Consider the following 23,994-nt stretch of genomic DNA (forward strand, 5'->3'; position numbering starts at 1 on the left):
TCGAAGCAAACTTGTTCAGTGACTTGGCTTCTCTCTCTGTTGTGATTTTACCCTCTTCTAGAGCAGTTCTGGCCAGTAGAATATTCTATGGTGATGGAAATGCTCTATATTTCCTTGTCCAATACAATAGCCACTAAAGATGTATGGCTATGAAGCACTTGAAATGTGGCCTGTGCAATGGCAGAACTGAATTTTTAATTTTATTTAATTTTTTAAAGAAGAAAAACATTGAAGAACCTTTATTATCTCATTTCAGGACTTACTTTATGGTATTTAAATTAGGGAAAGTAATTAAGACAGTTCTATTAGCTTATGAATAGTCCACTGAATCAATGGAACAAACCGAATAGAGTCCAGAAGTGAATATATATGTGTATAGATATATATATGTATATATATAAAAATATATATGTATATTCAAAATGTATACTGAATATATCTGGAATGTGTATAAGTATATAATTGAATATATATGGAATTTGATTACATTAAAATATATATTCAATTGATTATTTGATCAATTTAATCAATAGTCTTCAACTGATCTCTTGGAAAAAGATCAATTAAAGACGATTTCTCCCACTATCCATTTACCTTGCCAAGGCCAAGGTGGATGGATGGTGGAGAAAATCGTTTTCAACAAACAGTGGTAGAACAACTGGATATCTGTATGAAATAAAAATGGAGAGATAGATTTAAGAGGAACTATAACTATGCCACATTGGTGTATGTTATTTTTGTCAAACTGATTACTGAAGTGAGAAGCATCGGCTGCAACTTTAAGAGGAAGGAACAGGGGCCTGGAAACATTAAATAAAAACACAATAATCACATAGCAAGGAAATGCCAAAGGCAAGATTGAAATCCAGTTATCTGTCATCCAAAAGTTGCCCCATGATGGTATGGGAGACTTGCAGGAGAAAGGTGAAGAGATGAATAAGTGAAGGGCGACAGGTTGTAAGTCAGACAGCAACTGAGGTCTCTCACTGCCCCTTGTCTCTCTATATATGTATTTTGGGTCTCATCTAACTTCAATTTCACATTTTATTTTTATTTCATTGGGTTGGGGAAGGGAAGAAATCAAGAGTACTTGGGACTGTGATAGTTCTTTGTCTCTCATTTTTATTTCATTTAAATTAATTCAAATTTAAATAGCAACATATGATTAGTGGCTATTAGTAGCTAGAGCCTTGGCGCCCTTTCTATTCAGCTGGCAGGTAAGGAAGGATGATCACAGGGTAGGTTTTTAAAGCGCCAGTCTGAGAAGTGGTGCACTTCACTTCCTTTTCCTTTCCTCTGGCTAACACCGAGTCACATGGCCACACCTCACTGCAAAGGAGGCTGGGAAATGTAGTCTAGCTGTGTGCTCAGAAAGATGAAGGAACAGATTTTGGTGAGCACATAGCAATATTTATGACTCCAGGATTGAAAGTTCAATGAAGACTGAAATGTGCACCACTTCCTTTTGAAGCAGCTACAGAAAGCAACAGGCAAATCCACCAAAAGTAGTTACATAAGACAGCATAGATGCCAAACTAGTTAAAATGCCTAATTACAAATGTTTATTATCACCAGCAGTAACAAGACTAAGATCAGAGATGTGTATGCTCAACTATGTATATTCACCCAACATCTGTCACATGCCTACTTGGTATCAGGTACTATGCCAGACACAGGGGATGCCATGATGGACAAGATATTATCTGCAAAATATAATTTTAATTTAACATGGCAGGTGTAGCATTAGAGGTAAGGGTAAAGTGCAATGAAAACTCAAGAAAAGGATGCTGAATTCTTTTGGTGGTGGATAGAAAGCCAATTTGGGCCAGGGTTTCCAATAGATATGTGCATGTGTATGAGTGCAGTGATACACATACCTTGAAAAACACTTTTTTGAGACACAGGAGTGTCAAGGAATAGGTGGTGGGGTGTCTTCAAATCAAAGTCAACAGAAAACACATGTCATAACTCCAACATGGATGTGCAGTTCTCCTTATGTCAAATTGGTGGCTGACCTAAATCCACTCCCGGCCTCAGCCATGTGCCCGAGGTCATCAGATACACTCCATATTCCTTCCACAGCATCACCACGATATCATCTGAAGGTTAGCTGGGCACGTTGAATAGAAACCACTGTCTCTACTCCAACCTCCCTTGGAGTTCCTTCTTCACCTCCCCTCTCCCGTAATGCTTTCTCTTCTTCCATGTTTGGTGGTGAGTTATTTACATGTCTACTCCCTAACACAAAATGGTGGCCTGTTGCTGGGCTTCAGTGTCCATGAGTTTATTATCTTAGCGTTAACACGGTATCTGGCCCACTAAATATGGTGCACTTCCTGGTGGCTTGGTGACTCATAATCCCTTCACCCTACTTTCAATAATAGCATCCTAATGTGCTTCTGAAAGGTGAAAGGTTTACCTCACCCTCTGTCTTGGGTCTTGTAAGACTGCAAGCCAAGGTGTCAAGAATGGGACCTTTGCAACCAGCCTCTCTTCAGCCCCAGGACTTTGAATCTGGAGTACAGTGACATGAGGTCAGGAAGTGGTTGGAGCTCATGCTCCCCTGACAGTGTACGTGGTTGAGTTTGCCTGGACCCCAGCTATACCTTGGTTGCAGTCTATTTTAAGCCAGGGTCTTTACCCTTCCCATCCATTCTTTGAGCCTCATAGAGATTTCCCATGAATTTTCTTCATCTATAGCTAGACTGTAAGAATTCCAATTTATAGAATGTACATCTGTAAGTGCATATGGAACATGTTACTAATGAACGTCACAGAAGACTAAATGTAAAATCCCTCTTTATGGGCTAGTAGAATCTGTTTTACATAGAAGCAAAATGAAACACATCCAGTATATATTGGAGTCCACAATGGGAATGGGGTCAGTCAAACGCATGTGACCAGATGTTATTTTCAATATGCTTGAAGATATTTTCACTTGACTCTTGAGATGAAAAGAGACAAGTAGGACTGAGACTTGGTACACACTTCACAACCTTCCTAGACTTGGAAAAACTTTCAAAGGCTCTGGAGTAAAGTCAAGGTTCCCATCTTCCTGTTCCCCAGTACTAATCAGAATGGATTCCTCCTTCCTTCAGGACCTCCTGTCCCTCTCCAGCTGCCATGCTCTCAGGAATATTTTACCCTTAAATGTTTCTCCCTCTGGACTGGAGCTTCAGCTTCAGTTCCTTTTCTGTATCTTCTACGGGGCTTAGCACAGGGACTTCCTTCATAGGAGGTACTCAGAAAATATTCGCTGAATTGAATGGAGTTAATTTGAATTACTGAATCCAGGTAAGTGGCCTTGGTAAGTCCATTAGCTTTGCCCTGGGAATCTCGTCTCTTGTCCTTCTCCATTTCTATTTTGCCATATAAACATGACAGAGAGTGATTCAGTAGTCTTCCCTATTCACTTCAGAGGGTTAGAAATGAGATGTGAAAATGACAGCAAGAAGACATGTCAATAATACCCATGTGGGGTCAGCGAGTCTCCCGCTGCCTGCCCAACCTTGGCAAGAAGAAAGCCATCAAGGCCACTTGAGTGGATCTCACACAATTCCCTTGACTCAAGATGACCATGAGGCTCAGGAGGTTGGCAGCTAGGATTTCTGTTGAGAGGGCATTAGAGATTCCATGTCCCTGTCACACTGATGGAAGCCCTGTTTCTCTTGGACATCTGAGCCTGTAGATTTTTCCTCTGCTCATCTCATGGAGCAGAATTTGTTTTTGGTGTACACTTAAAATATTAGGGTCAGCTAATAAAATAATAAGAATCAAAGGTTTACCAACTCATAAAAAATTAAGTCTTTAAGGCTTATCTGACACTGTAGAGCCCTCTGTATTTGTGGGGCCTCATGTGTATACCTTCTCCCAGGTAGGTCTGTGAATGATGGACTCTAATTTTAGTTCTTATAACGTGTGTGTGTGTGTGACAGAGAGAGGGAGAACTAAATACATAATGTACATCTGAAAAGTCACCAAAGACAAGAAAAAAAAGTAGGTATATATTTAGCTAAGTGTTCTGTGGATTTTTTTCCTTTTGAAAAACTCCAGTACAAGTGTTCAAGCCAAGTAGAAGCCTTTCACTCCAGTTATTTATTTATTTTGCTCTCTCCTTTGGAAAGCGATGCACATGTATTATGAAAAGCAAATATTATACTCTTTATTGTCAAACAAAGTTTATAAGGTTCGTGTGTCAATGATGGGGCCAAGGACCTCACACAGAAAGTTTCCTGTCCTGGAAGAATTTCTCATGGAAGATAAAATATGGGAAGTGGGGGGAATGCTGACTGCCAGCAAATAGAATCCTCCCACTCCTAATGGCACCCGTGGGGTTGGATGAGCTCAGGCCTTGACTGTCCTAGCTGGAGCGGGGGTGGGGGTGATGGGGGTTCTTCCCTATAGACTAGCATGGGCCACTCAGTGAGGGGAAGGACCACAGTGGAAGTTGAAGGGTGTTTACTCAGAGGAGGCTACTTGCGTCCAACTCCTTGCAGCTCTAACATCCAGATGCATTCAGCAACCAGGCCTTTGGACACAGGAAGTAGAAGCAAGGTGATGAAAAATGAAAGGCATTCTTTGGCCTTGGAGCACACAGGCATGGAATCCGGTAGGAGTACAGTTACTATTTACAGGAAACTGGCACGGAGATATAACTTTTGCTAGACAGGTTGGTGCCATTGTGTTCTGGCACCATGAAAAGCATTAAATAAGGTTTAACATTTGTCTAAACCATGCTGTATGCACTCTACTTTCTGATATGTATTGCTTTCTCCAACTGGGAGTTTCACTAAAGTCCCTCCCTAGGGAGTAGAGAGCGGGAGTTATAGTCAACCATGGTTAATTTGTGCTTTGTGCTTTGTTTATCCAAACCATATGTCTAGATGGTTGTAATTCTGTGTCATTGGCTGTGTAATGCTCTCTGTGCTAAGATATCTGTAAATAGCAACAGCTCAATGCATAATCACGTTGGTATTCTGAAGGGGGAAAAGGAAGTTTCAAGTGACGTTTGCTGTGAAGACAACCACTCCAATGATGTCTCCATCCATGTCTCCCAGGACATAATCTCTTAAGTATTAATCATGCAGACCTATGTGGATGGCACAGGACCTCACAGAAGCCAGACGTGGTGGGTCAATGCTACCTCCAATTCTAATACTCTAGCATTAGGGCTTGAGGACACTCCAGATATTAAATCATATCATTGCTATTCAGCAGCCCCAGTAAGTAGTTTGTGTACCAAAGAGAAATCCTTTTATGTTGGTGCTAGAAAAAATTAAAAACAATAAAACAAGGGGAATCCGCCAAAATTTTCTTTTATAATATTTTCATTTAAAAACTTTATTTGATTCACCAGCTTTCTATCAAGAAAAGACATTGTGCTCAAGGGCTGGAGGTGATAAAGTCCAATGTGAGTTTCTTAAATGGCAAATTGCTAGCCAGGATGAACACACAAAGGCTTCAGCTTTTATGTACAGCCTAAAAGCCCCAGGGCCCCTGTTCCCCCTGAGCACCCAAGAGCAGCTTCTGAACACTGCAATGTGCTGGCTGGAGGCCTCTGGAGAAGAGGAGGCCAGACCTGTGAATTATGGCAAATTCTACTGCACCCTGACTTCAGCAACCTCCTAAATCAGAAAAGGGGGCATTAAAAATGTTTTTCCTTCATGCAAATGCTGCCATTCATTTAGAAGTGAGGCCATGTTACTTCAGGTGCCCATAGAGCATGATCATTTGAGCATCCCGAATGGCATTATAGGAAGCCTGGCCCCAGAGTCAGCCTCAGACGGTGGAGATGTGACAATCTCTTTGAAGTCCTGGGGAATGAAAGGAGTGGTCTGCAAACAAGCATAGGGGGATAAGCTGAATATATTTCCCCCAGCCTTTCCAGAGACGCTGCAATCCATAGCTGGCTCACATTGCCACACACATCTCAGCCTGTCACATTGCCCAACAGTCTTGGTGCATTTCGTTCACCAACCCTTTTACCACAGCAACATGTTCAACCCATCTTATGGCCTCAAACCCCAATCTTGGCATACAGCCTTGTCTTGCACTTTATGGAAAAATGAGAAGCCATCATATAGGAACAGGAGCATCTCTTTCTTGCACGACAGAATCTATCGGCCCATCTGCACCTCCCCATCCTCCCCCACCTTCCTTCAGTTACAAAGGTGAAGTTCGCCCTTCTCCTTCCTGAGGGGCCTTTCCCCTCCTGCCTTCTGACAGTTTCCATCAACAGATATCTATTCCTTTGCTTAGAGTTTCCACTAGTCTCCCAGTCTTAAAATTCATTTCCTTTGCTCTCACTCATTTTCCTCTTGCTGTTGCCTTATCTCCTTACCCTTCCCAATCTGGCTTAAAAGTGGTGTGTCAGCCGGGCACGGTGTCTCATGCCTGTAACCCCAGCACTTTGGGAAGCCAAGGCAGGTGGATTGCTTGAGGACAGGGGTTTGAGACCATCCTGGTGAAACCAGGTGAAACCCTGCCTTTACTAAAAATACAAAAATGAGCAGGGTGTGTTAATGGGCACCTGTAATCCCAGCTACTTGGGAAGCTGAGGCAGGAGAATCGCTGGAATCGGGAGATGGAGGTTGCAGTGAGCCAACCTCATACCACTACACTTCACCCTGGGCAACAGAGCAAGACTCCATCTTAAAAAAAAAAAAAAGCAATGTGTCCATATGATGCTGTCCCCAATTCCTCACCTCCTTTCAATCTTCAACCCACTCTTTCAACTCCTTCAATTCCACTTCTTCCCATACCATTTGATATGGTTTCTGTGTCCCCACCCAAATCTCATCTTGAATTGTAGCTCCTATAATTCCCACGTGTTGTGGGAGGGAACCGGTAGGAGATAACTGAATCATAAGGGTGGTTTCCCCCACACTGTTCTCATGGTAGTGAATAAGTCTCACAAGATCTGATTGTTTCATAAGGGGTTTCCTCTTTTGCTTGGTTCTCATTTTCTCTTTGCCTGCCACCATGTAAGGTGTGCCTTTTGCCTTTTGCCTTTTGCCATGATTGTGAGGCCTCCCCAGCCACGTGGAACTGTGAATCCATTAAACAACTTTTTGTTTGTAGATTACCCAGTCTCAGATATGTCTTTATCAGCAGTGTGAAAATGGACTAATACACCGTTCCATCAGAACTTCCCTGCTAACTGCTCTAAATCCTATATTCCATTCTTGCCTTCCATCTGAGCACCAACCACAAGTCAACATCTCTACTTGAACACCCTGTGTTCAAGACATAAGGTGACCATATGTCTTCATTTGCTCTGGGAAGTCTCTATTTACATGTGGTGTCCTGGCATAAGTAGTCACAGCACCACTTTCAGACTCAAAAACATCTTAGACAATAAATTTTAAGGTCACATATATTAGCAGATATAGGCATCTGTGATTTGTCTGTCCAATCTGTTTATTTCCTTATTTTTATTTTATTTTTTGCTTTTAGAGAACTATCCCTTGCAGATACCTTTTCTTTTTTCTTTTTCTTTTCTTTCTTTCTTCCTTTTTTTTTTTTTTTTTTTTTGAGATGGAATTTCTCTTTGTCACCCAGGCTGGAGTGCAGTGGTGCCATCTCGGCTTACTGCAACCTCAGCCTTCCAGGTTCAAGCGATTCTCATGCCTCAGCCTCTCAAGTAGCTGGGACTACAGGCCTGTGCCACCATGCCTGGATAACTTTTTGTATGTTTAGTAGATATGGGGTTTCACTATGTTGCCCAGGCTGGTCTCGAACTCCTGACCTCAAGCCACCCACCCGTCTCAGCCTCCCAGAGTGCTGGGATTACAGGAATGAGCCACCACGCCTAGTCCAAATACCTTTTCAAAATTGTCTGGTCATATGACAGATCTACCCAGAATCAGATTGGTATAAAGAGAGTTACTGAGTCAAAAGTGGGTCAAGACCATTCATACCCAATAAATTTTGCTGACACAATTTGAGGAGGAAAAAAACCCTATTTTCTCACTGGAATTGCTATGCTGGTAGAATAGAATAGAAGCCTGAGGAGACTGGGCCAACTCTGCCACCAAACTTAGGGAAAGACTGCTAGAAGAGAAAGGCAGCACAGTGAAAGCACAGCTTACAGCAACAGAAGGGGGAAGAAAGAGAGGATGGGAGGGAAGAAGAGAGAGATCCCTAATGCCAATGTTGAACACCCGGAGCTGAAAGTCTGTTCCACCTGTGGGCTTTATATTGCGTACCCCAAAACTCTTCTTTTTCACTCAGTAAAGTTGGAGGTAGGTTTCTCTCACTTAATGACAAGACATCCAGGATCTGAGTTCAAGCATGCCTTGAACTCAGCTCCAGGCAGTCCTATCCCTGCTGTCCCCAAATCTATTCCTACTCCACCCTTCAAATCTCAGCAACCATCCAGTTTCTTTTGCCAGAAACCTTGGAATCATCTTGGACATCTTCCCTTCTCTAGCGCCATCATCAAATCTTATTGATTTATTTTTATGACCAACATATGTGTAAACTCTGGTTCCTTCCCTCCATCCGCACGGACCCCCAACAAGTCCATAAAACCATCATCTTACCTGGGCAACTCAACAGCCTCCCAGTGGGTCTTCCCATGGCCACTCTCACTCCTAACATTCTCCGTGGAACATCTAGAGTCATCTTCTTAAACTTCAAATCTGCTTATGGTGCACAAGGCCATGCTTCACTGGGGAGCTGGAAGGAGAGTAGAGGGAGCATTGCCAAGTTAAGTTAAGAGCTTCAAGACATTATTGAAGCTCTTGTAATTCCTGAATTCACCAATACAAATTCTATTTGAGGCTGGGTGTGGTGGCTCACACCTGTAATCCCAGCACTTCTGGAGGTCAAGGTGGGCAGATTGCTTGAGCCCAGGAGTTCAAGACCAGCTTGGGCAACATATTGAAACCCTATGTCTACAAAAATTACAAAATTTAGCTAGGCATGGTGGTGTGTGCCTGCAGTCCCAGCTACTCCAGAGGCTGAGGTGGGAGGATCACATGAGCCCCGGAGGCAGAGGTTATGGTGAGTTGAGATCACACCACTGTACTCCAGCCTGAGTGACAGAGTGAAACCCTGTCTAAAAAAAAAAAAAAAAAAAATTATTAGAGACAATATTAGCATGGTTCCCAAGAATATGTGTCTTATTTTTCAATCATTATTTGCTTTATTGTGTTTCAATCAGAAGCTTAGGGTCAAACTTTCTTCCTTGAGCTGGGATATTTGAACACTGAAGGTTACTAGCACCTTCCCATGGGCAGATTGCAGAGAGTGGTGTTCAGATTTTAAATAAAAATCTCTACCGATGCTGCCAGGATGTTAAGCAGAGCCTGCACAGAAGGATTGTACATGGGTCAGTGACTGCAGGGTCATTTGTAGACCCTGGTATTTGAAGTTTCCTACAGAACCTTCCTGGAAGTGAGTGTTCTCAAAGGAGGGGCATGCACTACCTCACCACTCTAATCTTAGATCCTAACCTCTCTCCATCTCCTCCTTCCTCAAAACAGACCTGTGGGTTCCAAATTCGATTGAAACTGAGTCCAGTAATATTAGTCCTACCTGACTGGGATGCTGTCCTGACCCAGTGGTTTTAGAAGGGAGTTTTATAGAAGAAGATATGAGAAGGGTAAAATTAGAGGGGTGCATGCATGTTCCTGAAAGAAGACTAAACATTGTAAGGGGGCCATTGCCTCAATTTGTGTATAAGTCTATTATAATTCCAATCCAAATTTTAATAAAGTTTTCTTTGAAACCTGACAAAATGATTCTAAATGTTGTCTGGAAGAATAAATGAATAAAATAATCAAGTAAAGTTTGATCAAACAGAAAGATTAGAAACATTTGCACGGACATTAAGATAGATTCTAAAGCTACGACAATTAAAATAGAATGTTATTGGACCAAGGATGGGCAGGTAGAAAGAACATTAAGAATCTATTCCGTAATAGGAGAGCTTTTTCCAGTCTCTGGGGGAAATGATGCGGGGACAACTGCAAAACACTAAAGATAAATTGATTCATCACTGCTTCACACCACATCCTAAAATAAATGTCAAGTGGATTATAAATTTAAAAATACATATACAAATGAACTAGAAGGAAATATAGGTGCATGTTTATCTGATCTTGTAATGGGAAAATCTTTTAAGTAGTGTATTACCATAAAGTAAAATCTTGATGAAATTGATCACATGTAAATTCAAATATTCTGCCATAACTATATCTAAGAGCAAATAGGAAACTGGAAAAAGAAACTTGCAATGTATGTAACAAAGGGTTTACATTCTTGTCTCTGAAATGTCAATGTGGACAAAAGACATGATTAGAAAATTCACAAAGGAAGTACTAACAGCAAAAATATGAAAAATGTTTAACTTTGCAAGCTGTCAAAGATGTGCAAACTGAAACAATAGTGAAACACAATTTTTCAGCTATTACACTGACATTTTCTAAAAAAGAAAATATTATGTAGAGCCTGGGAAAATGGGCACCCACAGATTGCTAGGATGATCCTAAAGTGATACAATTGTTCTAGAGGGTAACTTGGCAAAATTCTTTAAAATATGCATAGTTCATTTACCCAGCAATTCGTCTTCTAGGAATTTATCCGCAGAAAATAATCATAAATAACTGCAGAAATTTATTTAAAAATGTTCCCTGGAAGGTTGTTTATAAAAGCAAAAAATTAAAAACAAAATAAACGTCTGAAAATATGCAGCTGCTTAAATAAAGTATGGTGCATTATAATCCAAGGTCATAAAAAAATCATACTGAGAATTATGTAGTGACTTCAGAAAAGGTTCACAATATATAGTTAAATGGGGAAAAAAGTTGCAAACCCATCTGTACGTTTCATTTTTTTTGTTTTTAAAAAATGTATGTATGTAAATATATGCATAGAAAAAGACTTTAAGAGGATAACCAAAAAGTTATCAGTGATTATCTCTGGGCAGCAAAAGTATTGGTGATTTTCATTATTCCTCAAATATTCTGCAATAAAAATGTATTACTTTTTGTAACAAGATTCTTAAAAACATTAACTTTTATTTAAATTCTGCAAAGAAATCAGGTATCAAAAAATGGTCTTCAGGAAGCTTTTTCGGGGAAATTCTTACAGCCAAAAATTGGGGAATTGCTGGGGAAAGTGGTCAGACCTAAATGCAGCTGAGCTAGGAGAGGACAACCCACCTCTCAGGGCCACGGTCCTGGAGTCAGCAGCCCCATCACTACCCCTGCTTCCCATCACTGTTTTTTTTTTTTTTTTTGAGACGGAGTCTTGCTCTGTTGCCCAGGCTGGAGTGCAGTGGCCCAATCTCGGCTCACTGCAAGCTCCGCCTCCCGGGTTCATGCCATTCTCCTGCCTCAGCCTCCCAAGTAGCTGGGTCTACAGGCTCCTGCCACCACGCATGGCTAATTTTTTTGTATTTTTAGTAGAGACGGGGTTTCCCCTTGTTAGCCAGGATGGTCTCGATCTCCTGACCTCATGATCCTCCAGCCTCGGCCTCCCAAAGTGCTGGGATTACAGGCATGAGCCACCGCCACTGGCCCCCATCACTGCTTGTTTTATGAGTCATGGGATGGAAAAGTGATATGGACTAAAAATAATAATAATGAGGATGATCACAATAATAATGCAGATGATAATATATTAATAGAAAACTGACATTTATTAAGCACTTGGTATTTTCCAGACCCCAAGCTAAGTGCTATACAGATAGCATCTCATTTAAAGCTCACAACAATCCATTGGCAAAAGGATTATTGTCTGGGATTCATAGAGAAAGAAAACTGAGACCAGGATGGTGGCATGGTGATGTGATTCTCCCACACTTTCAGCTCTCAGGAGGCTGAGGGGAATTACAAACATACCTGAGTCTGATGCCAAAGCCCCTGGCTGATCTACATTGATTAGGTGCTTCCAGGAGCATTTTTCCAAACCCACATGCCCCGATCCCGACTTCACCACCCAGGCCTCAATTTCCTTTGTGATTCAGCCTCGTATTATGTAGCCTGACTCCACTGTGAAAGATTTGTGGCAATTGCATGATGTATGAGGTGCCATTTGTAAAAATATTATTTAGTGTAAAACATGATGTTTTTTCTCCTGATTTACAAGTTGGATTTATAAATCTGCACTTCTCACTATCTGAGTTATATATCTTGCCTCTGATTTATAAAACTTGCCTGTAAATCTTCCCAGCAAAGTTTTGATTCAGAAATCATTATTTTCAGAATTAGATTTAGTTAAAACATTCAGCTGCTTTATAGGGGAGGAAATGGATTTACATAACTCCAACCGGAGCTTACGGATCCTATAGCAGCTTCACAAGTCGTGCCTAGGAATTCCTAAGGAAAATGTTTTGATTTAAGGGCATTCACTTCGCATTTTAGCTACACCTGACTGATTTATATCACCAAAGCCATACAGTGATGATCCATTTTCTAAAAATCCCACTTTTCTTTAATTCCAGACCCTGATTTATATGCCCTGATTGGGTCTCTGTAATGCTCTCAGTCACAGGCTCCTCTGCCCTAGAGCTGGTCTTGGGGAAAAGGCCTAAGAATCAGGGATGGTCAGAATAAAGGGAAATTTCACCTCCTTCTTGGCTTATCTCCCTTATTCCAAGGGAGCCAAAGCAGGTTGACTCCTGCCCCTGAGCTAGAGCCAGCTAACCCTGGGGGAGCGTCTGTAAGATGCCACAGCCTTCTCCAAGAATGTGGTGGGTTCTCTCCATCCCTGCTGCTCAAATGAAGAGCGGATTGCTACCAAGTAGAAGAAATCGCCAGTCCAGAGAATCGAGGACATGTTTGATGAGTAATTGCTGGCTGAAAAAAAAGTCAATGAATAAATGAACGCTTTTTAAAGAGCAGAGGCCAACAAGCAGTGATCTGACAAATAGTGCAAATGAACGAAAAGGGAGGGTGTGTGAGAGCCTGGTGAGAGGCTGCTCCAATCTGAACAGGGTGGCTGTAGCTCAGCTCCACCTGGCTGCGGTTAAGTATGATTACTTGCCCAGTATTCCCACATGTGGCTTTCCAAGGCAATCCTGAAATTCAAATGTTTATTTTAAATGACTTATTTTAAAAATCAACATTGTGCAGGTTTAGTTTAAAATAGCAAAATACACACATTTTAAATGTACAGGTCAATGGCATTTGAACAAAGTACACACTCATGCAACCACCACCCTGATCAAGACATAGAATGTTTCCATCTTTCCAGAAATCGTCCTCTTGCCTCTTAAAGTCAATGACCTCCATCCTACCCCCTGCTCCAGTTAACCGCTGGCCTCATTTCTATCTCTACAGATATGTTTTTTTTTCTGTTTTAATATAATTGGAACTTAATATAAATTGAATCATACAGAATGCATTTGTTTCCTGTCCTGTTTCTTTCACTTAGCACGTCTGTGAGTGAGATTCATCCATGCACGTATCCAGCATTTGTTCCTTTTTATGGCTGAGTAGTATTCCATGGTCTAAATGTATTATAGTTGTTGATTCATTTCCAGTTGGTGGACATTTGAGTTCTTTCCAGACTTAAAACTATTATGAATAAAGCTGCTAGGAACATTCCTGGACCAGTCTCTTTATGGACATATGTTTTCATTTCTCTTGGGTAAAAACAGAGGAATGGAGTTGCTGAGTCATTTGGTGAGTGTATGCTTAACTTTCCATAAAGCCGCCAGACAGTTTTCAAAAGTGATCTTGCCATTTTACATTCCCTCCCCTCCCCAGTAATATATGAAAGTTCCAGTTGCTCAACATCCTTAACAATGCTTGGTCTTGTCAGTCTGTTTAATTTTAGTCTTTTAGTCAGTTTAGTCATAATTTTAGTCATTTAGATATAAAGTGGTATCCCATTTTAATCTGCATTTTCTCGATAACTAATGGCACTGAGCATCATTTCATTCACTCATTGGCCAATTGTGTATCTTCTTTTGTGAAATGCCTATTCAGAACTTCTCTTATTTATTAGTCGTTTGCCTTCTATTGTTCAGTTGTAAGAGAACTTTGTATACTCTGGATACTAGTCTTTGCCAGATATGTGCATTGCAAATACTGTCTCCCAGTCTGTGGTTTGTTATTTCTTTTTCTTGTCAATGTCTTCGGCAGGGCAAGCAATTTTAATTTGATGACGTACAACTGGTCATTTTTCTTCTTTAGTTAGTGCTTTTTGTGTTCCTAGAAATATTTGTCTACCTCTAAATTGCAGTTTTTCTGCTATGCTACCTCCTAGAAGTTCTACAGTTGAAGGCATTATGCTCCGAACCTACAACTCATTTCAAATTAATTCTTCAAAACAACGTGAGCAAAGGATTGAGGTTCATTTTTTTTTCTACACAGACACCTAGTTCTTGTAGCACCATAGAAATCAGGAAGTGTGAGTCCTCCAATTTTGTTCTTTTTAAAGATTGTTTCAGCTATGTTAGGTCTCTTGCATTTTCAGATCAGTTTAGGGTAACTTTGTTCATTCCTACCAAAAAAAAAAAAAAAAAGCCTGCTGAGATTTTGTTTGTAATTTTGTTGATTCTATATGTCAGTTTGGGTACAAAGAACATCTTAACACTATCTAGTCTTCCCATCCACTAACAGGACATATCTTTCAGTTAATTTAGATCTTCCTTAATTTCTTTCAAAAATGTTTTATAGCTTTCCATGTAGAAATCTTGCACAGCTTTCATCAAATTTACTCCCTTCTCATTTTGAAATTTTATTTTCTAAATATTTGTTGTTCATAATAATTAACTTCATATATTCATCTTGTATTCTGTGACCTTGCTAAGTTCATTTTTAGCTCTAGTAGTTTTTTTCATAAAATCCTTAGGATTTTCTATACGGATAATGATAACATTTGTTAATACATTTTTATTTCTTCTTTTTTTAATATTTCTCTCATTTTTAAATTCGTTTGTTTATTTATTTTGCCTTATGGCATTGGCTAGGACATCCCCTACAGTATTTATGGAAAGTGAGGAGATTGAACATCTTTGTCTTATTCCCAGTCTTAGGGGGAAAGCATTCCGGCTTTAACCATTAACAATGATGGTTGCTGTATGATTTTCATAGATGCCCACAATCAGGTTGAGAAGGTTTCCTTCTATTTGCAATTTGCTGCGTGTTTTTCATCATGAACGAGTTTTGGATTTCATCAAACTCTTTTGCTGCATCTACTGGGATTATTATATGATTTTTCTACTTTATTCTATAATATGTGAAATTGCTTTGATTAATTTTTCCATGTTGGAACATCTTTGCAATACTGAGATGCAGTCTTCATATAGTGCTGAATTCAGTTTGCTAATATTTTGTTGAGGATTTTGCTTTGTGCGTTCATAAGAGATATTGACCTGTAATTTCCTTTCCTTCCAACGGCATTGTCGGCTTTTGATATCAGGATTGTGCTAGCCTAATAACATATGTTAGGAAGCAGTCACTCCTATATTTTTGGAAAACATCTGTGTAATATTGATGTTATTGCTTTTGTAAATCTGTGATAGCATTCATTGGTGAACTGATCACAACATCGAATTTCTTGTATGGGAAGTTTTTTTCATGATAAATTCAATTATTTTATGTTTTTCCAGCTTTACTGTGGGATACATTACAAATAAAAATTACATAAATTTAAAGTATACAACGTGATGTTTTGAGATATGTATATATCATGATATGATCCCCACAACCAAACTAATTAACATATCCTTCACCTCACACAATAAAATATTTTTCACGTGTGGTGAAAACACCTAAGATTAATTCTCTTAGCAAATTTCAAGTGTATGATACAGATTAATTTACTATTGTCACCATGCTGTACATTAGCTCTCCAGGACTTATTTATCCCAAATAACTGAGCCTTTGTGCACTGTGACCAACATTTCCCCATTTCCCCCCAACCCCAGCCCCTGATAGGCACCATCCTACTCTCTGTTCCTATGAGTTCAACTGTTTTAGTTTCCACATAATTGAGATCATGCAGTATTTGCCTGTCTGTCTCTACCTGACTTATATCACTTAACATAATGTGCTCCAGGTTCATCCATGTTGTCACAAATGATAGAACTTCCTCCAATGTGTGTATGTGTGTGTATGTATCACATTTTCTTTCTTTACTTCTCTTTCTTTTTTCTTTCTTTCTTTCTTTCTTTCTTTCTTTCTTTCTTTCTTTCTTTCTTTCTTTCTTTCTTTCCTCTTTCTTTCTATTTCTTTCTTTCTTCTTTCTTTCTTTCTATTTCTTTCTTTCTTCTTTCTTTCTTCTCCTCCTCTTCTTCTTCTTTTTTTTTTTTAATTTGAGACAGAATCTCACTCTGTCGCCCAGGCTGGAGTGCAGTGGCACGATCTCTACTCACTGCAACCACGGCCTCCTGGGTTTGAACAACTCTCATGCATGCCTCAGCCTCCAAAGTATCTGGGATTACAGGAATGCACCAACATACCTGGCTAATTTTTTGTATATTTAGTTGAAAAGGGGTTTCACCATGTTGGCCAGGCTGGTCTCCAGTGATCCACCCACCTCAGCTTCCCAAAGGGCTGGAATTACAGGCGAGAGCCACCGTGCCCAGCCACGTATTTGTTATTCATTCATGTGTCAACGTATGTATGCTTAGGATGATTTCATATCTTGGCTATTGTGAATAATGCTACATGGGGGTGCAGATATCTCTTCAAGATACTGATTTCATTTCCTTTGGATCTATATCCAGAAGTGAGACAGCTGGGTCATGCGACAGGTCTATTTTAGTTTCTAGTTATTTTTAGTTTTTTGAGGAAACTCTGCACTGTTTTCCACAATGGCTGTACCATTTACATTCACACCAACGGTGTACAAAAGTTACTTTTTCTCCATATCCTCATCAACATTTGTCATCTTTTGTCTTTTTGACAACAGCCATTGTAACAAAGTGTCAGGTGATATCTCATTGTGGTTTTAGTTTGCATTTCCCTGATGATTAGAGACACTGAGCACCTTTTCATACACCTGTTGGCCCTTTGTATGTCTTCTTTGGAGACATGTCCATTTAGGTCCTTAGCTCATTTTTAATCAGGTATTTGGTCTTTATTGTTAAATTGTTCGAGTTCTTTTAAAATTTTGGATATTAATATTTTATCAGATATACAGTTTGCAAATATTTTCTTCCATTCCCTTAGGAGTGTCCTTTCACTCTGTTTATTTTTTTCCTTTGCTATAATGAAATCGGACCCTTATCTCACATCATACACAAAAATAAACTAAAAATGAATTAAAGACTCAACTGTAAGACCTGAAACTATGAAACTCCTGGAAGAAAACATAGGGAAAAACCTTCTTGACATTGATCTGGGCAATAAGTTCTTGGCTATGACACCAAAAGCACAGGGAACGAAGGGCAAGTAATAGGTAGAATTGAGTCAAGCAAAAAGCTTTTGTACAGCAAAAGAAACAATCAACAGGCTGAGTGTGGTGGCTCAGGCCTGTAATCCCAGCACTTTGGGAGGCCAAGGTGGGAGGATCACCTGAGCTCAGGAGTTTGAGACCAGCCTGGCCAACACGGTGAAACCCTGTCTCTACTAAAAATACAAAAATTAGCCGGGCGTGGTGGCACATGCCTCTAATCTCAGCTACTTCGGAGGCTGAGGCAAGAGAATCGCTTGAACCCGGGAGGCAGAGGCTGCAGTGCACAGAGATCATGCCACTGCACTCCAGACTGGGAGACAGAGTGAAACTCCGCCTAAGAAAAAACAAACAAACAAAAAACAATCAACAGAGGGAAAAGGCAATTCTTTCAATACATTGGAGACTGTTCAATTTTTTATTGCCCCTTGATTCAGTTTTGGAATACTGTAGTTTTAAAGTAATTTGTCTCTTTCACCTAAACTGTTAAACTTATCGGGCTGAAGTTGATTGCAATATGTCCTTATGATAATATTCCTCATTATTTCTTACTATTATGATTGCTTCTTATTATTCTTTAAAATATGCATATATTTTAAATTCTTCTAAATATGTATTAACATTCTACAGGATATGTATTAATATCCCCACTTGCACCTCTAATACTGTTTATTTGTTTTCTTTATTTTTTCATTAATTTGTCTTGCTAGAGATTTACTAATTTTATTAAGTTTTTTTCAAAGAACCAACTTATGGCTTTGTTAATTTTCCCCATGTGAATGTTTACCATTCATTGATGTTTGTTCTTATCTATATTAATTCTGTCCTCTCTTTGCTTTGAGCTTATTTTCTTTTTCTGTCTATAAAATAGAAACATCAATAATTGGTATTAAATCTTTTTCTTTTCTAAAATAGATATTGAAAGCTATACATTCTTTTCGAAGTATTGCTTTAGCTGAACCCTGCACCCAACAAAGTTTGAAATGTTAAATTTTCGTCTTCATTTGCTTCAAATATTTTAAATTTATCTTGTAATTTTCACTGGCTTCTGAGTTATTGAAAAAGCTTGTTTTATTCCAAAATGTTTAGAGATTTTCTAGATAAGTCATTTATATTGATTTCTAATTTAATGCCATGTGGTCAGAAAATAACTCGATCTGACTGCAATGTTATTAATTTTGCTGATATTTATTTTATGACCTAGAATATTAGCTATTTTGGTGACCATTCCATGTGCATTTGAAAATAATACGTATTCTGCAGGTGTTTGTGGTAGTTCTATAATGTCAATTATATAAAAATTGTGGATATTGTTATATTAATCTTTGACATCTTCATCTATGGTTTGTATATTTTTACTAATTACCAAGAGAGGAATGTTAAAATTTTTCTATCATTGTGGCTTTGTCCATTTTTCCCTTTATTTCTGTTAATGTTTCCTTCATGATTTTTTTTTTTTTTTTTTTTTTTTTTGAGACAGAGTCTTGCTCTGTCACCTGGACTGCAGAGCAATGGCACAATCTTGGTTCACTGCAACCTCCACCTCCCAGGTTCAAGCGATTCTCTTGCCTCTGCCTCCTGAGTAGCTGGGATTACAGGCACTCACCACTACATCTGGCTAATTTTTGCATTTTTAGTAGACATGGAGTTTCACCATGTTGGCCAGGCTGGTCTTGAACTCCTGACCTCGAGTGATCTGCCTACCTTGGCCTCCCAAATTGCTGGGATTACAGGCGTGAGCCATTGTGCCCGGCTATGAATTTTGATGCCCTATGATAAAGGGTATACATATTTAAAATTGTTCTACCTTGCTAGTGAATTGTTCCTTTAATCATTGTATAATGCCCGTATTTATCTCTTACTCTTTGTCTTGAAATCCACCTTCTCTAATACCCATATAGCCACGCCAGCTTTCTTACTCTTATTGTTTGCATTGCATGTCTTATCCATCTTTTACAGTCAATGTCTTGTTATTTATTTTTAAAATGTGTCTCCTACAGACAGCATCGAGTTGGATCTCACTTTTTTTCCTAGTCAAAAATCTCTATTTTCATTGGGATGCTTAGTATATCTGCATTTTATTATTTGATGAGTTGAGGTTTAAGTTCATCTTATAATTTGATTTCCACTTCCCTAGCATGTTTTATAAAATTATTTCTATTGCTTATTTCCTGTATTCTTTGATAAATATTTTAGATATCTAATACATCTTCTCTTTTTTGTACTTAATTTTTCTGTGCTTGATGTAGGGCTACTAAAATGTGTTTTTTAATTTATCAATTTATAGTCAATATTATACCTCTTCACATTTCACACTTCCCTTCTGATACTTTATACTTCCTGTTTTACAATAAATATTTTTCCCAGGATATGATTTTTTTACCTCCTTATATCCTTCCTACAATTGCTATCCTGTTTTTTACTTATCTATATATGTTAAAGGTCACTTTACAGTGTTATTATTTATGTGATAAGTAATTAGTTTTATTATGGGTAATTTAAATAAATTATGAGAATAAAAGAGAGGCTTTTATATTTACAGACTCATTTCCAATTTCTGATGCCCTTTATTTTTTACACAGATTCTAAATTTTCATTTGCTCTTATTTCTTTCAGCCTGAATGATACTATTCACTATTTCTTTTTTGCAAGCATCCTAGTAATAAACTTCCTAACTTTCTTTGTCTGAAATTATCTTGATTTCATCCTCACTTTCAGAAGCTATTTTTGCTGGATATAGAAATCTAAATTGACAGGATTTTTTTTTCATTTACACTTTATTTTTATTCTTATTTTTTGGAGACAGAGTACTGTTCTGTCAGACTAAAGTGCAGTGGTGCAATCATAGCTCACTACAGCCTCGACATTCTGGGCTCAGGTGGTCCTCCTGCCTCAACCTCTCAAGTAGCTGGAGACTACAGGCATGTGACAACATGTCCAGCTAATTAAAAAAAAACAAATTGTGGAGATGGGATCTCACTATGTTGTCTAGGTTTGTCTTGGACTCCTGAGTTCAAGTGATCCTCCTACCATGGCCTCCCAAACATTTGCACTTTTAAAATGTAATTAAATTGACTTTTAATAGCCTCCATTGTTTGATATGAAAAGTCAACAGTAAGTTATTTTTATCCTTTTGTTTCATGTCTGTAATGCGTGTTTCCAGTATGGCTGCTTTCAGTACTTTCTTTGCAATTTGACTCTGATTATTTATTTTACATTTATCTTGCTTGGAATTGACTTAGATTTTTGGTTTTGTTTTTAATCTGAAAATTTTTTTCTTGTTTTTCATTCAATTTGTTAAGTTTTTAGTCATTGTTCTTCTAAATGCTGGTGTGCTCCTTACAATTGTTTTCTGAGACTCAAATTTCAGGAATGTAAAAGCAGTAGTTCTCATATTTTTTGGTCCCAATACTTCTTTACATTATGTAAAATTTTCAAGCACCACGAAAGCATTTGTTTATGTAGTTATATCTATCAATATTTATATTAGAAATTAAAGCAGAGAAATTGTTAAAAATATGTATTTTGACACACATAAAAATAAAAATACCATAACACATTAAAATAAAAAAGATAGACTTATTGAAAAAAATCAAAAATTCTTAGTGAGAATGACACTTTCACAGAGTGCCTTTTATGGCTTAATAGAAGACAGCTACAGTCTCATATTTGTTTCCACATTTAATCTGTTGTTATATCATTCATCTTGCAGTCTATGGAAAACTCCAGTATACACCTATGAAAAGATGGACGTGAGAAAGGCAAATAATATCTTAGTTATCATAAATATAGCTTTAGTAGTACAGATTTTATGAAATAATCTTGGGGACACTCACACTTTGAAAACTGTTATTAAGCAATTAAATATTTTCACACAGGTCCATAAGGTTCTGTTTATTTTTTTTAATTCTTTTTTTCTGTATATGTTATTGAAAAATGCTGTTGATTTATAAACAAGATCCTTCTTTCTCTGCCCAGTTATAATCTTCTGTTAGGTTCATCTGGTAATTTTTTTAAAGTTTCAGTTATTATAATTTTCTGTTATTGAATTCCCATTTGGTTGATTTTTTGTATAGTTTACATTTTTCTGCTCAGATTCTTTTTCTATTCAATCATTAGGACCATATTTTTCTTTAATTCTTTGAAAATATTATACTTGTTTTAAAGTCTTTGCTACCTCCATCATAGGAGTCATCTTACATTTAGTTTCTTGATTATATTTTCTTTATCCCTGAATCACATTTTCATGTTTTTATTTTTGTATGCCTAAGTGATATTTGATTGAATACTGCACACCATAGATTATATGTGGTAGAGAATGTGGATTCTGTTATCTTTTCATAGGAATGTGTGCACATGTTTATTAGGCAGTTCAGTTGCCTGCACATCATCTAGTAGGCTTGGTTTTATGTTTTTTAAATAATAAATGGAAAGTCCAAGGTATTTCCCAAGCCCCTCTAATTTGACAGGACTCAAACTGCAAACTCTTGTTGGGGCTTCAATTTGGACTCTGTTGGGACAAATTAAGAATAGTTCTTATACCTTAGACACAATTTTCTGTTGTCTTGAAAGATGCCTGAGATGTTAACCATATGCTCAAGAGATCTCTTCACTCTAATAAGGTTGAGAATCAAGCATCCAGCCCCACCACACTGCCTGTCCTCCGTCACTGTCAAAGCTTTAGTCTCTCTGCTCTACTTTCAATCTCCCAACAGCTTAACTCTGGTAAGCACTAGGTAATCTCCATGCACGTGCAGTCTGGTTCTCATCCATGGACTTGCAGGGAACCACCTACACACCTCCCTTTCTCTGATGCGCCATTGTGCAGATTGCAGCCATTTGAAGTGACTCAAACTCTGACCTCATTCTCCTCAGCTCAGCATCCCCACCATCCTCTGCCCAGATATCAGCTTGCTCTGCTGTGATTGTGCTACTATTACAACCCAGGCAGGGGACTGAATGACCAGAAATCTCCTCACATGAGCTTCCCTTCTCTCTGGAATCACTGCTTTGTGTTATCTAATTGTTATTGCCCCAAATCAGTTGTCATACGCTGTGTCTAGCTTTATAGTTCTTTATGACAAGAGAACCAACTGAGCTATTCCGTAAACCTGTGAGGTTCACTGGGCCCACATACCTCACTCTGATCAGGCAATCTGCCCTGTCATACCATCTTCACTTGATGCCTAGTAGACAATTATTCAAGGGATGTAAACTATATAGATAATTAAGTGGGTAATTTCATTTCCTCAGTGGATTTTTAGGCATATTTTTGAAATGCATACTTCTCTACTTAGCCAGTGACTTTCCTCTCACATATGGCAACCCTGGTCTTTGAATCTTCACTTAAAATTTGTCCCTTCCAGAAGAAAGCTTTAGTATTAGTCAGGGTTCTTCAGAGGGACAGAACCAATAGGATGCATAGATAGATAAGTGAGAGGTTATTTATTAAGGGAATTGGCTCACATGATTATGGAGGCTGAGAAGTCCCACAACAGGCCATATGCAAGCTGGAGACCCAGGGATGCCTGCAGCATGGCTCAGTCCAAGTCCAAAAGCCTCAGAACCAGAGAAGCCAGAGGTGTAGCTTGAAGTCTGAGGCCAAAGGCCTGAAAACCTGGGGCAGGGGCTGCTGCTACACATCCTAGAGTACAAAGGCCTGAGAATCTGGAGTTCTGATGTCCAAAGGCAGCAGAAGATGGGTGCCTCGGTTCTACGAGAGAGAACCTGGAGTTCTGATGTCCAAAGGCAGCAGCAGATGGGTGTCTCAGGTCTAGAAAACAGAATCTGGAGTTCTGATGTCCAAAGGCATCAGAAGATGGGTGTCTCAGTTCTACGAGAGAGAACCTGGAGTTCTGATGTCCAAAGGCAGCAGCAGATGTATGTCTGAGGTCTAGGAGAGATAATCTGGAACTCTGATGTCCAAAAGCATCAGAAGATGGGCATCTCAGTTCTAAGAGAGAGAACCTGGAGTTCTGATGTCCACAGGCAGCAGCAGATGGGTGTCTCAGTTCTAGGAGAGAGAACCTGGAGCTCTGATGTCCAAAGTCAGCAGAAGATGGGTGCCTTAGTTCTAGGGGAGAGAAAGCACAAACTCAACTTTCCTCTGCCTTTTTGTTCTATCTGGGACCCCAGCAGATTGGATGGTGCCTGCTTACATTGAGGGTAGATCTTCCCATCTCAGTCCACCAATTCACCCTCCAATCTCCTCCAGAAATACACTCACAGATGCACCCAGAAATAATGCTCTATCAGCTATCTAGATATCCTTTAATCCAGTCAAGTTGATTCCTAAAATTAACCATCACACCCTCCTAAACCAACCTGTCTGAAGCCTTCAATGAAAGGAAAGATGCACATATATCTGTAGCTATAACTACTGACTGATTATATGGATTAAGAGAAGTATAGTACTTCATACCTGTCATTGATGGATTTTTTTTCTCCACTGCACTTAGAAGAACTACAACCCCAAATTCCTTAGTCTGACCTTGGCACAATTCCATGCTTGGTCCCTAGTCATTTCTAATCCATGTTGGTAACTCAACCTACAATTATACTGTTACACACTTACAGACTTCACTTAAAACAAGTCTGTGGGATTTTTGCCATAGTCACTCCTAACTATCATCCATCCAC

At 38.9% G+C, this 23,994-nt stretch overlaps 1 protein-coding gene across 1 annotated transcript in view; it reads right to left on the bottom strand.

Moving 5' to 3' along the window:
* TSHZ3 (teashirt zinc finger homeobox 3) overlaps window positions 1–23,994 on the bottom strand; it is a 202,515-nt gene that overhangs the window by 70,934 nt on the left and 107,587 nt on the right. The window contains exon 3 of the transcript XR_010131942.1: window positions 8,544–8,679. The gene's annotated coding sequence lies outside the window, so the exon portion shown is untranslated. The remainder of the gene's footprint in view (window positions 1–8,543; window positions 8,680–23,994) is intronic.

The sequence above is a fragment of the Gorilla gorilla genome, chromosome 20 (genome assembly GCF_029281585.2).
Source record: "Gorilla gorilla gorilla isolate KB3781 chromosome 20, NHGRI_mGorGor1-v2.1_pri, whole genome shotgun sequence".
Lineage (NCBI taxonomy): Eukaryota > Metazoa > Chordata > Mammalia > Primates > Hominidae > Gorilla > Gorilla gorilla.